Raw genomic sequence first — 18,524 nt, 5'->3', positions numbered from 1 at the left:
AGGTAAAGAAACGTTACAGGTGGAAACAGATAGTGGGAATTACAGCAACAAAAATGTGTTTACATAGGCAAGATGTATGTGTGCCTGGATAGTTCCAAGTCAATTAAAATGCTTTCTTTTGAAATAAGTAGCAGGAACATTGAATTCAGTGTGAGGTTCGACATTGACTTCGGTGAGAGATGGATCTGAGCAATTGATCCTGCGGAACAATAGGTAGTAGTCAAAGTTGGGTTTTTTAAAATGTGGTTCCACAGCCACAGAATTTACCACATAATCCACCAACTCCTATAAAATAGCAGGAAAAACAGTCTTTCATTTTCATGAAGTAAAATTTGGTTTGTGATCTGCCTGATTTTCACAGACTTCCAAACCAAAAACTCTTTCTGAATAAGTAAACAACGTGCAAGAACAATACACCCTTGTGGAGCATTAATCCTGGAGTCTAATAACGGCAATGCAGAGCCATTCAGTGGGGACTATAGTTTGTCAGTATGCTTAGCCTTCCTTATCAGAGATTTTCGGCTGCAGATATCAGGGTGGGAAGCTTAAGGGTGACAGATACTTGCTGTCAGAGTTTGCTGGTTTACAGATCCCCTCCGTGGTTCCTGACATCAGGGAAGGAAGTTGTGTCCATTCTCCATTCCAAAATTTTCAACCGCTTCCCATGCTGTACTGGGTTTCTGGCACGTTGGCAGCAAGATCTCCAAACTCCCTGGCTTGTCCAGTATAGGTAAGGTAAGTTTAAAAAGTTTAAAACGCGTGACAAGTTTCTAACCGGGAATATGATGCGGTCATCCCAAAGCAATGAACCCCACAGAGCAGGAGCTCTGCCACTGCTTTTAGGCCCAGCTGGCTGCAGAGCATCGGAGGCCTTAGTAACAGCACTGTGATGCTATTGCAGCATGCAGCAGGGCTTAAACAGTAAACAGAGAACAAGGAGAACTTCCTTTTCCCTTCTGTCCTCTCCCCAGATGTACGGTGTTAGGTTACTTAATTAATTTTAACAAGGGAATGACATTCCCCCTCCATTTGTGCCTTGTCTTGAAAGGATGCAATGTACAAATATCAGTTTCAGCACATGATCCCCCTCCAAAAAGAATGCTGGGCCAGATCCTGCCAAAATCAGTAGCAAAATCTCTTCTCAGAAAGAATTGGGATTGGTCTTTGGAAAGAAATCGCAGAGTTCTGGAGAACCCTAATTAATCCATGAGGTACTCAATGTCTGCAAAGTTGTTCTTAGAAACTAAGAACTGGGCACCTTTGCTTGGAGGTGCTATTTATATCTTTGTGTGCCTCTGCATGCAATAAAAGCCAGCATAAAAACATATAATTAGAGCAGCTTCTAATTGGAATGGCAGGAATTAGGAGAGGAGGATAACAGCCGAAGTAAAAAACACATAGGGACAAAAGCAAAGTGCTCTGTAGTACACCACAAAAAGAATGCTGGTGCTGGAGTAAACTCTTATGCTGAAGTGGCTCCTTAAAACCGATGGCCAAACAAAGGACAATTGAGGTGGGTAAATGAAAGGAGACCTAGCAAGCTACAACATACCAAAATAAAAAATCCTCTGCAAACTGTACTGCCTTTCGGGGCGGGTGAGGGGGCTGATAAGTTTATTTACACTTTTAGAAAGCACTGCCAATCCCAATTTATCAGTTACTGTCTTGTGACAATTTATTCATTGTTCACCGTTAGAAGCTAGAAGTTACATAGGAAGCATGATTGGTGATAGCTTCTCTATTTCAATATGGTATAATAGAGATAACACAGTGCCCAAAAGCTCTACAGCTGCCTTTTTGTCTGCTTTGTCTCTTTTCATTACTCTATCAGAATCTTCATTTAATATAATGCAAAAAAGCAAGGTAATTGCTTCACTTATCAGTTATCATCGCACTCGCATACTTATCATGTCAAAATTATTTATGTGGATGGCCAGGTTGATCTTGCTGCATTTAGAAGCTTAAAATTTGAATAACTGTTCTGCCAGTTAGGTTATCAAAACTGCAGCATAAGCAATGAGTTTCTTCCTTCTGGATCTTCGAGGGAGAATAGGGAGCATCTCATTGCAGGACTAGTTTACCCATGGCTGAACACCGCTCCAAGGAGACTTACAGCAATTCTGTAGCCTGGCACTCTGAGTGCTGGGGACAAGCTTTATTTGCCAGATGAACAGTAAATAAAAATGGCATGATATAAATAGACACAATAGAGAGAGACATAAAGGGGCATTGTCAAGGTTGTCATAGGTCCCAAATTAAAATGATAATTTACAGACCTGTGCAATTCTTTCTTGGTTTGTCCCTTCTTTTGAAACATGTTTCATAGCTCTTTTTCTATATCATTTTTATTTCTTTATGATTTTGGTAGATGGTAACTCACCTGTTTGAAAACCCCAGAGGCTGAAATAAAACAAAGCATGCAAGTTCAGAAAGTCATTTTAACAACTTTTTTTTTAATATAAAAGAAATTTCCTTCAGCCAAGCTCTTGGACACCTTCACAAAGGGTAACAGGGAAAAAGCCTAACACAAACAGATACAAATAATATAAAAAGGAATGTGCAAACATTTTTTTCCAACACAGGTGGTGAATTCATGGCATTGGTGTCTTTTCATCACATTACTCAGACAGCCAGGATCCTTTTTGTGGTAGCCCCTCACAAGCACATTGCAGGCCACGGGACATTTTGACATGAATGACTTCTCTGAAAATTCTTTATTAAAGGCGGACAATTTGTATTCACCATTTGTCATTCTCCTAATGACTGTCCCAAAGGTTTTGGCTTTTCAGGGAGTAAGCAGAATAAATCCCAAGTGAGTGAGGCCGATCACCCACTCTGGAGACTGCAGATTGGCCCATCATGAGATGTTCAAATGGAAGAGACCCTGAGCAATACACAACATGCAGAGTAGTATCTGTGTGAAAATCAGTTTGCACCTATATGAAAAAGAAGGGAGGGGGGATTTAACACCGGAGACGTCACTCTCCATTTAAAAGTCCTTTCCATACAGAGAATGGCTAAGCTTGACAAGTTTTTAATTATAAGATGTTTTCTAACCTGTGTTTTGCTGCTTTGCTTCTTACACAGCAGCAATTGTGGCAAGTCATGCTACTGGCAATGGCCAACTGTGGCACCGTGAGGAGGCAGAGGGGCAAATGGCTTTTAGCTGTGCATCAAGCCTTGCACCACTTTCAACTGGCCTGTGTGTTAGTTTGGGCATTTGTATTCTAGGCAACCTGCTTGTCATATTCCTCAGTTTTTAAGAAACTGGTTGGATCTGTCAAGAGACTGTAGGTGTCCCAGCACGTGAACAAGCTCCTGAGTCACAGACAGAAAAGACAAATACAGCACTTTGGTGGCTATTGCTGTGATTTTTTGGCTGGGTATGAAACAATTCTCTATCACGACTCCCTTTGGCAATAATTACTACAGCCTCTGAGACTTAGTAAATCTTGGGTAAAAGTCACAGCAGAGAAAAGGGCAGAGTTGGAAATCCAAATAGTAATTTCTCAATAAGTTGCAATACCAAAATCATGTGGGCTAAATAGAGATCCTCTGCCCAGCTCAGCACTCAGGATACTTTTATGGCTTGTGTTTCAGGGCCTCAACAATGTTTTGACCCAGCTGGTTTGTGTTTCTGGGCTTCGGTGTATTTTATTTACCATACACCTTAACAGCAGGCTTCACATTCAACACTCACCTCGTGTAATGATCACTCATTCAATTAGTGGCAAACAGCAGAGAGTAATGTTTGTGATTTTTTTTTTCCCCAATCTCTGTTCCCTGGGGGGTTCTAAAATATATTTTATAAGTGTATCCAGGCAGTCATTATCCATATCATGTTATGGGTTTTGTAACTTCACAATGTATTTGATTGAAACATCATAACTCTTTCCAGGACAAAGGCTTGTAACATTACAGATGCAGGGAACAGAGAGGTCAGCAGTTGACAGCTGGTGGTTGGAGACACACAATCACAGTATTCCCCAAGTTATTACAAAAATATTTAACTGAACAATGATGGAAGAAAGTAAAAAACCTAGTAAACATTAAAAGTAAACATAATTGTTGCAAATTTAATTAAATCCTCTGCTGTCTTTGATGTGATGGCTGATCTGTAAGTCTTTCAATTTCTTTGCTTTAATATCAGCATTTCCTCAGCCTAAACCTTTCTGAGACAGTAACGTTTTATCTCAATTATTGCTTTTTCTCCATCAGTCTCTAAATATAATCTCATTTGCCTTTATGGATACTGTAACCCTTCTGAACAGCTTTTAACCTTTTTAAAAATCGCCTTGACCTGAGGGTGCCCAAAGTTTTTTCTTCTTCCTCCTCTGATATTTTTAATGGAATATTGAATAATAGAAATTGGACAGATGAGTGATTTGCTATGCAGAGACCTGCATGTATAGCTTAGGATGCTAGAACAGAATTTTTCTTTGAATAATAATAATAATAAAAAATTTTAAATACCTCTACCTAGCTTTCTGCTAGCAAAGAACCTTCAGCTTTGGCCTCCATTTCAGTGGCAGCATTGTAGCCTGTGCCACCACTATATTAGCTTTATCTTTGCAAAGAGGGGAAAAAAAAAAGCTTTCTTTGTACAGTAGCACATTAGCTTCAAAGAGCACTTACCTCAAGAGTCCAGCTCATCCTTCTGGTAAATTTAAGAAATACTCAGCTTAAGATTGTCTGTTTCAATCATGGATAATGTAGATAACTTTGTGTCTAAATGTTACAAAGCAAGCTTTATGCCTGCTTTGTCTTTCCCCCCCACCCTTTCAGTTTTATTTTCTCATTTAGTAGCTAACGAAGATGCAGGCTAATGGAAGAATGATTCATGAATACAACTAACCCTCCTGGAATTTGATTTTAAATGTAAAAGTTGCTGTTGACCACAGTTTGGTAGCTGTCGGGGGTAGATGGCAGGGGTGGGAGATGGATATCTCACGTGCAGTACAACACCTTTGGATTCAATGATGTGCTCTTTGCATCCCCAACCTGGCCGAGCAAGTTCAGTGCTGCACTGGCCATAGCCATGGTCCCTACGCCTGCCTGCCCCGTGTCAGCTGGCATTTCCTTTACTTGCTTACATGTGAGAAAGTATATACACTTTCTGAACCAGCTGGCAGTGTGCATGCCAAGCAGTAACACCCTGGAAGGCTTTTCCCCAGGGAAAGCTGCCGTCTATACTGCCAGTCTGTGATAAGTGTGCCAACTCAATGGCATAAGGGTTTTCTGGTACCCTCCCTTGAGCTATCATTACATCCTCTCCTCCTCTTCCCTTCCTAATACACATGCAGTTTAAACATCAACATCCAGAAGCTTGCTTTCCACTGTGATTACAATTACCTATCCCAAGCAGTGATGCTTAAAATTGAACTATGGTTCATGAGAGCAAAAGGCTATACCTGTGAGCACCCCAATGTGTTAAACAACCACGCCAGGTATCATTACATCTATCTAGCAGCAGCTACTTAAAAAGACCATCTGCCAAAAGAGGTTGGTTTCCTATTTTAAGTTCTCATACTTGTAGTTTTAAAGGAAAACAGTGAGTTCACAAAGTTGATGATTAGGTTCAACTACATCTCCCTAGACCCAGGCAGTAGCGTTATTGCTTAAAATAGAGCACGTTTAATAGGAAGTAGGGAAAGACTAGCTGCAGTGATCTTGCTCTGGATGAACACACACAGACATGTGTATAGCTGAGGATTTACGAGGAAATGTCTTCATGCTGTTTGTGAATTATTTCACTTGAATTATGATTGCCTTGAATGATATATATTTTGAGAGCGTAACATTGCAAAAGTAAACTTTAACAAAAAGGGATATTTATTCTTCAGATTTAAAATTAATTTCCTGTATTCCTCTGTTTTTTTATCCTATCTTAGCTGTAACCTTATGAGAAGAAAAATGAGAAACTATTTCTTTACACTGAGACGGTATCAGATGAAATATAAATGTAATGGTTTCTATAAATGTTAACCCACTGCAACACTCTATCCCAGAACTAAAGATCTGCAGACTGTTTTAGGTTAAGTTACTGCTCCTCTCCATGTTAGGTAATCCAATGTCATTTAAGTAAAATAAATTGGAACTACTCAAGGAATAAAAAGAGGTGAAAGTGCAAAATCTGGTTTGGATAAAAGTTTAATTCTTCAGTTCCAAGTGACATAGCCCTTACAGGAAGCAGAGCAAACTCAGACAGGAGTGGCCAAGTAATGAAGATGGATGCATCTTGTTATCAGCAAACCATTTACTAGGGCTTGATGTAACCTTAAACATTGCAGATAGCTCAATGGCACTTGCCACTAAGCCTCTAATTAATGAATAGCAGGCCCTAAATTAACAATGTGCATTTACAGATGAATTCTGGGCACTCATTAAACGATGTTCAAATATCAAGCAGTAACTGTTAGGTTTATTCCTTCTGGATTACTGTATACAGTGTTTGTTTGCTGGGAGTTTTCACAGGAGGTTTTGTGTGCTCAAGTGCTGTGAGCCCAGGTGCACTTCAGGAAAGGGTATAGTTCACTGGAGGAGGGCAAGTAGGAGTAGCTGTAAACCAGGCATTGTAACACCTGTGCAGCAATTTAAGGAGGATTAGAATGATCTTCTATTCAGCCTTAACTGCAGTGGGGAAAAGGGCTTGGCTGCTTGGAGCCATTCTCAAACCTCCATTTTATATTACCTGCCTCCACGATATCCACTCCGTTGCTGTTCAGGGCAACCTGGAACAGTACCCAGGAGGGTTCAGTGGTGGGATATTGTTTAGTAAATGACTAGTTCCTCCACAGCTTACATGAGAGTACTGCTGTGGAAGTGGTCTTGCCCCTGGTGTCCCAGCTCCGTGGTCAAGGACACAGAGAGATAAGGAGCTCAGGATGAAATCTGCACCTTAACATCTCTGTGCCAATCAGATGGTATTTTAGAGCAATAATAGCACTGATTATTTAGATTGCCCTATTGTACATGTTGTGCTTTAGGAGAAACAAGAGTGCAGATATAAGAAATGTAGCAGAGCATGTTGCCACATCTGCTAAGTCATATCTATATCAAATCAGAAGAAGTTTAAATCACTTACTGTGCTGAACTATAATGCAAGTGAGAGAGAATGAGCCTTCCAGAAATATTGGTGTAAACTGGGATTGAGGTCAAACAGGCAAAGCTATTTAAGAAAAGTCACAATTCAATTCAAGGTCCCTGAAAAATTAGACAGACTGTTCTCTGCAAATGGAAAGATAGCTATGACTTTCTGGGAACAGATCCTTTCAGACCCGTAACTTCAGTATTCAGCAACGTGAGGTTTTCCGCGTTATGAATGTTCTCGTTAATGTGCCATCCAGCTACCACCGCATGATAAGTTCAGCGAGACTATCTGTAAAAAAAAAAGGGAGGGGGGAAGCTAGAGAATAAACCGTGCTTTTCTGAAAGACATCCTGCACATCATCTTATCCCAGGACTGTTCTTCACGTCAGAGGAGTTTTAATGCAATATCAGTCTGCTGTGATGTAAAATTACTAATACGACTGGCATTCCCATGGCATTACATACAGAAGAGAAACACCCGCTCTGAGCAGAGCTCACTTTCAACTGTGCCTGCAAACATTTGGGGTTTGTGCACAGGCTGTGTAAGCAGGATCCCATGCACATTCCACATAATCCAGTGCCATGCATCCAGCTCCATTTATGGGCAAAATGAAACACAGGCTCTTCTTTCTATGGATCATTCCCACATCAGTGTTTTCAAAGTTTAATGTGGACAAATTTAGGAAAGGGACACTCCCAGAGCTTCATGCAAGCGGTTCAAAACCCATGTTTTGTAGATTTAAATTAAAAAAAAAAAAAAGGCGAACACAAACTTTTGCTTAATAAAAGAATATTCTGTAGAAAAGATAACTGGGCTGGGATTTTGTCACCTGGATTTTCCTTTGTGATTTGTTGACAGAATATGGGAAAAGCAACTGCCTCATGCACCTTTCCCAGCTCCTTTTCGCTGTAGAGGACTAAATGCATACTATCCTGTACATGTGTAAGGTGATACGGTTCTAGTATCTGAGAGTTGCTTTCTTTTATCTTTGAACAAAAAACTTTATTTGAATGAGAAAACTGTATTATCTCTCATGAAGAGAAAGCTCTTCCTCCCTCTCTTCTTGTCAATTCCTTATAGAATTATCTCTGAAGCTTTCCCTAGCATCCTCTCTCGTTCTCTCTGCAACTATTTTGAAAAAAAGGAATCCATAAATCAGCAACAAGTGTTCTTAGTTACCAGTAGATAAGGTGACAGCAACTATAGGAGCCTTCCTGTGCTGTGAAATGCCAGAAAAAGGCAGTGGAATTTATTAGTAGGATGGCTCTTTTTTGGATCATTACTGCTTATTAGTAACAGTACAAGCATCTTGCGGTCTGAATGTAGTTTGAAAAAAATGTGTAAAATCACAGTAAAAATATTAGTATGGGTTTCTTAGAGTTCTGAATATTCAGCCCTCTTATTTCTCCCATACGTGCACCACAATGTTAGTTGGCAGCATTCGAACTATAGTTTTGTATTTCTAGAACTGTCCTTACTCCCCTTTTCCAGTCACAGGAGCCAAGAACTGCAGCAGGGTTTGTGGAGGCACACATTAATTTCAGTTTAGTCCTGCAAGCTACATTCCTTTCCGAACATGTTTTAACCTGACATCATGTTCTTCCTCAAACTTCTCACAAATAAAGATGTGATTCATATAAACTTCCACTCTCCCCAAGCTCTGCCAACTCTTCATTTGCTTTTGGCAGACTTTGTGGGCACTTCTGATCCTAGACGGGGATGACAAACTCAGCACCTTCCATGCGCTGTACCACAGGCAGCTTGGCAGTTTCGGGGGGCTGCAGACCACAGCAAATCCCCTTTCTGAGCAGAATGCGTGCCTCAGAGATCGCAGCATAGGTTGTTTCCTGAACAGCAATTACTCTGCGCACTAGAGCTGGTGCAGGGGGCTCCCAAAGTTGGCACAGTACATTGTGGACCAGGAGAAGGAATGGGGTTGGGTTTTTTTCTGGCAAAGAGCCATCCCACCCTGCCTGCTGCCACAGACCACCTGTGGGAGGAGTGAGGGGCTCTGTTTTGTCCATATCAGACTTTACCTGGTGTTGTTGGGCATCTACACCCGTTGGAAAAGGGTGATTTTGATAATGGATTTATATTCCTTAATGCAGAGAGCTGCATGTTCTTCTGGAGAGAACAGCCATTGCTACCCCTGCCGTGTTCCTCAGTAAGAAGTTTAAAGTTATCGTCAGGTTTATTCCTTGTTGTGCTTCTTAATGAGCCAGACTGTGCCATAGCTTTTGGTTTAGAGCCTGGTGAACGGGCACGTCCCATGGGGTTACTGCATGATTTTCTCTTGCTTTCCCTTTCTGTTGTTACATGTCCCTAAGTGAAAAGCTGTCAGATCCCCCAAAAAAGCATTTAGGCCTTCTTTATGAACATAGAAATGCCATTAAACAAGATACAAAGCAGAGCCTGAAAGTTAGGTAGGGGTATTAAGTGAGGTGGAGCTCGTGACTAACTGTGTGAGACCATTTGGATCCCAAAGTCGTAGCGAAGAACCACCCAAAGGCCTAAAAGATGCTTTTGCATATTTTCAAGTATAAAGATTGCAATAAATTATCTACAAAATGAGCAAAAGAAGTAACAGAATCTGCAGAAATAAGAGATCCCAAAGCTCCGGAAGGATAAGGTCACAGGGTGAACCAAGACAGAAAAAAGAAAAGAAATCAAAACTAAAACAAAAAAAGAAGATGAAGAAAAGTGAAAAGGGCTGAGTGGTAGGTGCACCTTACAGAAGCTCTTCTGTCCTTGGAAGCAGTATATCATTTACTGTAGCACAATCATTATATCCATTTATCATAAAACCAATATGGGGTATCATGCAGACCATCTGTGAGTCTCTCCAAGGGTGAAACAGACAGTATAAATTGTCTCCAAGTGTCAAGGCAGAGGGGCCACAACTCTTGCAATGCAGCAGAGCAGTCCCCTAGCAGCAGAACTGCTCCCCACCCCCACCCCCCCCCCCATAAATTAGCAGGATGTGCTTAATCCAGTTTAATTTGTTTGAACAATGAAGTTCAAATGCATGTAGCTAGGAACCCATCCCAGGTCCAGATTAGCCTCTCGGTAAAAATTCTGGGTAGAAATTCTGGGCAGAAATGACAGTGTTTGTAGCAAACTCAAAAATGATGTGGTGAAGTGTGTAGATTAATATGTTCAGAATAACAGTGGGCTAATATCAGAACTTTAAAAATGTGGAAGAGGTTGTCTTCTGAATTATGAGTTGGAGCGGCAGTGATGTTACACCTGTTTACACCTGCTGAGGGTATAACCTAAGCTGTTTTTCATATATTTTTCCTTATTGCGAATTACAGTGAACCTCAGAAGCCCACAAGTGAAACCTGCTTCCTTAGATATGTTATTTTTTCTCTGTCAAACACAATCCCTGGCATGTTACTGTAGAACTGATTCTGTACACTAGGCTCCAGGCACTGCGCTTCTTTAAAACATATAGAAAACATTAAAAAGGGAGACTGTTGTCCCAAGGGGTTGGTAACAGGACATAGAGGCCTCACCTCTCTGAGTCTCTCCTAAAGTAGGTCAGTTTTAGGCTACAGTACTCGTCCAAATCCAGCCGAGATCAGTAGTGAGATTACAACTGGGCCATGAGTAATTTATTCGCTTGTTTGCCTCAGAGAGCATGTCTGTGGGCTGATCACATTGCCTTGCTTCTTTTTGCCATTGACATTTGTTTAGCCAAATCTCTTCTAAGAAATGTTAATCCATCACATTATCCGATTGCTCAGCCGTTACTGGCCAGGTAACTCAGGTACAATCGGTTCCATTGCCAGATTGCATAAAACCCTACGCGTGTGTCTCATTTAAAAATGTGCTCTGTAGGAATTACGATTAGTACAGATGTTGCTTCTTAATTTGTGAGAGCACCATGCCAGAAAATTTGTTTAAAACACAAAATAGTCCATATATTTATGCTGTATGTTTTATGTTACACCCAATGGGTGAGGCCAAAACCAACCTGATTACCTGCCCTTGGTCCAGTAGTTGGTATAAAAGACAATAATTAATTTACTCAATTTTTTTTTTTTAATTGATAGCCACAGATCAAAGAACAGCTCCCGGATAAAAAAGTTGAGATGAGGAAGTTGTGGAGATGTCATTAAGTTGTGGAGATTGCCATCTGCCAGTCCTCTGTACCCTTCCTCCCCCCTGCAGTGCACGATGGGCTCCGTCCTACAAGGAATGCAGCCTTAGCTCTGTGCCACAGTGCTTTCCGACGGAGAGTCACCGAGTGTGGCCCCTGAGGAGGGGAGCCAACATGAGCACTGGGGAGAGTCTTTCTATCCCCAAACCTCTTCACCCCATCTAATGAATCAGCCAGGCTGTATCAGATGCATATGTAACTAATGTATTGCATCATGTCTTATTCATTTCAGTCCTGATTAGATCTCTATCACAGGGAGGAAAGCTATAAATGTAAAGATGAAAATTGTCACCCATCTTTATTCTGGTCAGCACCTAGACTTCCATAGCTGGATGCTGCAGAAGACCTAATAATCTTTTCTTTAATATTGGCCGCATACTGAGTGTACTTATAAGCCCAAGGCCTCTTCTTCAGACCCTTTTTCAGGACTTTGGGCTATGGAAATGGTTTTACTCAGAGTTGGCATCCAGAGTGCCTGACCTGCCACCTCTGGTGTCAGAGCTCCAGCAGAGTCTGCTGGGATCTGCCTCTGGAGCTGAAGCCGAGGGCAGCAGAGCGGCACGCAGTTCAGCCACAGCATTCATCTGTGTACTTTTGGAGCTGGCAAGTCAATGTAAGTGTTCATCGGCCCTACCCGGGCACAGGTTCTTTGATGTGCGGCCTGGAGTGAGTTTCTAATATTCATGCCTTCAAATAGGGCCTAAGTATGCCTAACAGTAAGCACTCAGCAGTCTATTTGACAATTCAAATGGAGTTGAAAAGCTGGTTCCCAGCTTCATTTCTTTTGCTTGGACCAATAGTTCTATTGTTCTTAGAAAAGAATTGTCTTTCATCACAAATAAACTACAAAATGTTCATATGGGTAGTAGAACTGAAAAGCAGTTTTCAGGTACAATTGGCGTTTGTGTGCTTAGTGCTGGAAGTGGCCACGTTGCTGAAGAATGATGTTGTCTGTGATGCCAACCATATGACAATGAACTCAGCAGAAGAGAGTGTGTGAATCCTCTTCCAACCTGTTTTAATAATAGGGTAACAACCAGAATGCTTTCTCCAGTGGTTAAACCAATATTAAATTCGCCTAGAAACTTGTTTACGGGCTTTTCCACTGGGTTTGTCTATTGCCAGTGCCATGAAGGACATCAATTTTCAGTAAGACAAACGCCTCCAGCACTGGGATTGGAAACGCCAATTGTAATTAAAACTTTTTTTTTAAGCAAATGCTTTTTGCAGTTTAATTATGGCAAGAAACGCTTCTTGTTTTGTGAACCTCCAGACTGTTGAGCTCAGCAAAACTGTTTGGCATTCAGCAGGTGAGTCCTGTCCTTGCTGATGTCAGTGGTGCACTTACTACTCCAAACACAATACTGGATATTCAGTCTCAAATAAAATGTGAACAAACTGTACTGCACCCAGGTTAAATGTGCTGTAAACACTGATTATTTGCGACCCACATTTAATCCTAACCACGGGTTATGTATATTTTCCCTCTTTGATATTTTTGCTGTAATCACAGTGTGAGTCACACAACCTATCAAAAGTGTAGATATAAACCACAGTCGTTTTATATGTTTCTAAACAATGAAAACAGAAAGAGAGAAGTAATCTCACGACAGCTAAATGTTTTCTATTTTCCAAAGGCTCTTATTGGTGACATTTCTCCCTGCACTGCTGTTTCTGCAATCACATAGCAACACAGCCCTTGAAATAACTTTTTGGTACTCAATATATAAGGTACAGTGTTTGGAGAAACTGATTCCTCTCAAATGCCACCTGTTTAAATGCTAAATGGCATCAAAACCAACAAGAAAAAAGGAATGATAGTCCAGTGGAGGAGGCCACTCCCCTGTCTGGGTGACAGAGTTCCCCTATTCAGCTATTAGTCCTTTTTTCTTGAGTTTCAAAGCAAATGACAAGCAAGTGGGTGTAGCAGAGTTAACTTGGTACGGTGCCTGACCATCTCATAGCTTGCCCTCCTACAATCCTTCACAGGATTCAGGCTTGCTAAGACCCTGTTCTGTTCTCTGTTGAGACATGCCTGCAGCCTCCTCAGACTGTTTCTAAATATTGCCATTTCAGCTTTTAAACTATGCATTTGAGAATCCGCTTCTAGCAGGACCCAGCTGGACTACTTTTCAGGAAGCATCAGTATATTTTGAGTCAGAAAAGCAACAGAGATGAGACAAACATCTAACATCCAAACACTCTCAAACTCGGAGAATTTCAGATCTTCATCTAAACTCTACGGTTTGGGCTCCCCTTCTTCAGGAAAGCATCTGCATTTTTCTGAGCTGCCCTTTTTTCCAAGTTTGAGGCTCTCCCTAAAAGCCACCTTGCTCCTCTTTTCCTGTAACGGCACAACAAGTTGAGTGCGGTCCTACTACTAGAGCAGGAGCCTCTCCTTGCAGTCTTCACCTATACCATTTCAATTTCTCCCAACCAGCAAAACCCAGTTGTCCCTGGTGCCAGGGCAATAAAGTGGTGATCAGCTCGCCTACCAAGTGCTGGCTAGGAGTGAATTCCAGATTTTTATCTTAAGACTTTGCACCTCTGTGTAGAGCTCATGTCCGAGCATGTATAGGGCTTAACTGCTGGGCATGAAGAGGCCTGAGGAAAGACTGACACAGCTATTGAATATCTACAGCAGCAGCACTCAAGGCAGAGTAAAGTTCTGGTCCAGTCAGGAAATGCAGAGATAAGGGTTGATCTTACCAAGTGATGGAGTTGGCTGTCATGTTTGCAAGAGCAAAGCGGAAGTGGCCAGTGCCGTACATTTCAATGCAAATCCACGTTTATCAAGTTCAGGGTTTTTCAGCTCTACAGCCTGCCTTGGGCTCACCTCTAGAGAAAGTTCGAGGAAGGGGAATACCATTAAGAAGGAAGAATCAGAGGTTCAGAGGAAGATGTTGAGAGACATGGAGCTGCATATAGGAAGGAGCAAGAGAAGGCAGAAAAACAAAATGCAAGAGTTTCTTATTTTTTCTTTAATGAGTAGAAGTTCTTTTCAGGATGGTTTGCTTTTTTGAGACTTGCACATTCCACAGTTGTATTCAAGTGCAGAAAAAGGAGGGCTCTTCTTTTTCCTCTTTTCTGAGCACAATGTATGATTCTCTGTGCTTTCTAAGCTATAAAATTAGCACTAGCAGCTATAAGACAAAAGAGCCACAGCAGAATTTGCAGTCCCAAGCCTTCTGAAGCCGGCATTGGCCTATTATGGATAGTCCTTGTAACACAGCCCCGAAGGGAAGCAATACGCCTGACTGATGTTGTCAGCTTTCAGTGAAAGTTTCTGCTGTGCTTCCACAGCATGTACCATTAGATTGAGGATCTGGCTGAGACCACCTAGAAATTCTCTCATGCCAACAATTACATTTATTCTATGAAATTTCTTGCAATTTCTCACCACAAGGTTTGTGGCCACCCTAAGTATTAATGGTCATGAAGTCAGCAGGATATACAGTGGGGGCAGATCTCTCTTCTACATCAGCTTTGCCACCAGATTGCAGGAGAATATGGTCATTATGGGCTGATTTTGAGCAGGTTTTCCATGTAGAAGGCAGAGTGAAGTAGAAGATATTGTCAGTCAATGTTCAATGGCTTCAGTGACAAAATCCCTTTCTTCACTGCCATAGGTGCACAGGGATATTGAAAGATACTGCTCATCATTTCTCCCCAAACAGAAGTTTTCTCCAGTATCACTAGTGTACATCTAAAATACCGAGATTATTTATACCAAATCAAGTAATGTACAGGTTTCATTGTCATACAAAATACATGCATACAGTTATTATGATAACAGTGCCGCTCTATTGTGAAATATTTGCATGCCATCTCCCATTCATATCAGCTGTATTGGATGTCAAGTAAGTTGCGCTTGCAATAATTTTAGGAACATAATATTTTCAAGTTCAGGAAGTTAACAAAGCTTTTTGCTTTGCACGTCGTAACCTTTTATGTTATCATTTGGTGAGATGAGGTGAAGACACAGAGGGACATAAATTGGAGACCTCAGGTCTGTGATTATGTTAGTGCTGACCCTCATCACATCTAACATTACACCATGCAGCGCTGCTCACGGGAGAAAAAACTACCCGGAGAGAGCAGACGAAGTGTAACTTGTTCACTTGAGAATAGATATGTTTTGACGGGTATAAATCAGGATAGTTACGCTGAAGTCAGTGTTACATCACTGAGGATTCGGTTACAACATCTTCCCAGTCTGCTTTGTATATTGAAAATATGTATCGATCCAAGTTTGTCTTTTGCTGGAACACCTTATCAATGGTACAAAGTAGCCCTAAAGGAGGGAGCTCTTCTTAGTGACTTCAGATTTACCCTTTTCCTGCAGCCACCAAATAAGTCATGATGTGTCTTCCCGATTTCCAGATGCTGTAACACTCCCAAGTCAGAGCTCAATGAGTGACCCGAGCGCAGCCCACCAGCTGCTCTGCCTTGAGGCAGGACACGGGCCAGTAGGCGGCTGGCCCGGGCTCCAGTGAGCACGAAAGGCCTGTAAGGATGGCATTGCCCACACACAGATGCCTTCTGGAGGCTGATGTGTGCTTTTTGGCCATGCCGTCTGATACCATGGCAATGTTTTAACATACAAAATTGTTGTGGCTGTGGTGCTGTCAGCTCAGGATATTTGGGGAAGGAATTTCCTACTTGAATTACATTTTCCGAAGGCAGGACAGACCCGTCTGTGCTGTGATCTGTCCTGAGGAGTTTGTGAGCAGTGGTACATGCTCTACAGCACCAGCTGTAACAGGGAATGACTTTCCCATACACCATTATAGTTTAATTCATGAAGCAGATTTCATTTATCTGCTTTTTAAAACTAGCCAAGGAATCTGAAAGTTGATGTAGGCACATAAGCAGCAGCAGAACCAGGCCCTTTAAGGCTTTATCTTCAGAGACATGGCATCCCAACTAACCTTCAAGAGAATGAAGATTCACAGTGCCAGTGTCTAATAACTGTATCTCACTCCATTACAGGTGTTTCAAGGCCATTCTGTGTAAACAGTGTGCATTGCTTTGTGTCTTAATCTGTAAAGCAACCAAATATCTCGCTTGCAGATATATGTTAAGGTTTAATGCATCTCCTGCCATAAAAGTGTTGCTCAAGACTAATGAACAAACAAATGTTTGCTTAAACCCCTTTGTGAAAGTCAAACAAGCTTTCAACATCTATTCATGTATTTATTGTCAGATGTGAGTCATCACGTAGGTGCCTGGCCCTGTGTTGTTAGCAGCTAATGCCAATAGTTTCACAGCATTTCTTCACTCATTTTTCCCTCTTTCACCCCCACTTTCAGCACAGTCTCCAGCAAGAACCCATCTGGAGAGTCTTTTGTCAGTGGCAGAACTGGCTTTCCTTCGGTGCAGTTTGGGCCATCATGGCAGCTGATCCCCTTGCTGTCTATGAGGTGAAGGTGGCATTTTGGGGCTCATCTCAGCCCCATGGTCCATGCAGCAGCTGTTTGCTTCAGCACCACCCTGGTGACCTTGCTGGCCAAGTGAGCACAAGCACAGCTGTCTCCTCTTTTCCCTCTCCCCGGCATTCTAGGGGAGCTAGCGGGGGGTTCAGGCTCGATGCCTATCCTCTTCCATCTGTAGATGTGCCAGCAGTGGGGCTATCTTCCGTCCAGCAGCTTGTCAACACACCTTTGCCAAAAGTTAGCAACTCCTTCCAAGTTGCCAGCTAAGCCGTTTGTGTGGCACTCCCTAACCTGTCTCAATCACAATGAATTGGTTTGTCCTGAACAATTCCAATATCGGAGCTTTGCTAACCAGCCCCATGTCTGGGGCAGCAGCCATTTCAGCAGATATAGCTGCAGCTGGAGGAGGATGGACATCTCTACCCATAGACTCAACAGCACCTGGAAAGCTCCTGTAGGATTCACCTTCCTAGTACATGCTGTGAACTTAGAAGGTAGAATAAGAACAGGGACTTATTTCTTGTGTTACTGGGTGGCATTAAAATTGTGTGTCAATGCCAATGCTTGTTTTATTTTTATTCTGCTAATAAACAAGCTGAAGGCTTTAAGGATATTTTTTCTTCTTCTGTGTCAGAGGGGTCTACCCAGGATGGAAAGGAAAATCAATGTTTCAGGGTTGTGTAACTGTGGGGTTTTTTCTTGTGTTGCTTTTTTCATTATGAGGAAGGAATTAAAAATCCCTCCTAGACAGTACTTAAAATATCAAAGTCATTGTTTAATGCCTTTGAGTCACTGTACAACTAATTCAATTGCACAGTGTAGTGCAGTTTCACGGCATGTGAAACACAGATAGTAGAAAGGAATGATTGGAAAGTTGAATAAACACAACATTACTTTGCAAAGTCGGAAACTTTCTGATGACTTCTTTTGCAATGATCCAGCACAACAGCTCACCAGCAGAAGTGAGAGTAGGGACTTGCAAATCTAGAGCCCTTACCTCCTCCGCCTAAGCTAAGCCAGCTGAGTTGGTGCTGGCCGGAGGCTCTTCTCCCTCCTCTGGACCAGCCACTGGGGATGGATTGGGTCAGCAGCAGTTTTTGGTGAGGTAGGCAGGGGTCAGAGCTCTGATAATAGCTGTATCTTTGCAGGACCCTTCAACAGGGAACGAACCTCAGGTGGTCAGGGACCCAGACAGCAGAAGGCTTGGCCCCAAGGCACTCAGGAGGGCCAAGCACAGCCAACCTGGCCCCCTGTACATTGCAACTGGTGCTGTGTTGGGCAGCCAGAAGCCTACAGGGACCCGGGGTGCTTGTAGACAGAGCAGGGATTGCAGCTCTTGTAGCACTGTTAGTAAAGTGTTGTTTTGTAGTCAGCATCTGACTTCACACCCGAACCTAAGAGGTGACAATACAGGTCTTCCAAATACATCAGGTTTATTTGGGCATGATACAGCTCCACCTGCCTGGTTGGTGTGACTCCTGTTCCAATCATAAAGGAGATCATCCCAGATATTTACTGAATTTATCTTTGTACCAGCTTTGCAAGGTAAAGCGGCAATGTTATACCTATTTTACAAATGCCTGAAGCATAGAGAGGCTTCAGTCTTGTCTCTCCTGTCACTTTAAGGGAGGTAGTAGTGGTGTAGACCTATCTGGGTTGGCTCTCATTTAGCTAGGTGTGGTAATATTTTGCCCACAAATTCAAAGTTTCTTCTGATGCAGGCTTTATGTGGGTAGAAACAACCAGACCTGGGGCCCTATCTGCTCCCTGAAAACACGGATTAGCCTCCTCATTAGCCTCACCAAGATCCCTGGAGCTACTATACCTAAATTATACA

Source organism: Phalacrocorax aristotelis, chromosome 6, assembly GCF_949628215.1.
Source record: "Phalacrocorax aristotelis chromosome 6, bGulAri2.1, whole genome shotgun sequence".
Taxonomy (NCBI): Eukaryota; Metazoa; Chordata; class Aves; order Suliformes; family Phalacrocoracidae; genus Phalacrocorax; species Phalacrocorax aristotelis.
Note: the sequence above shows the minus strand (reverse complement) of the source record.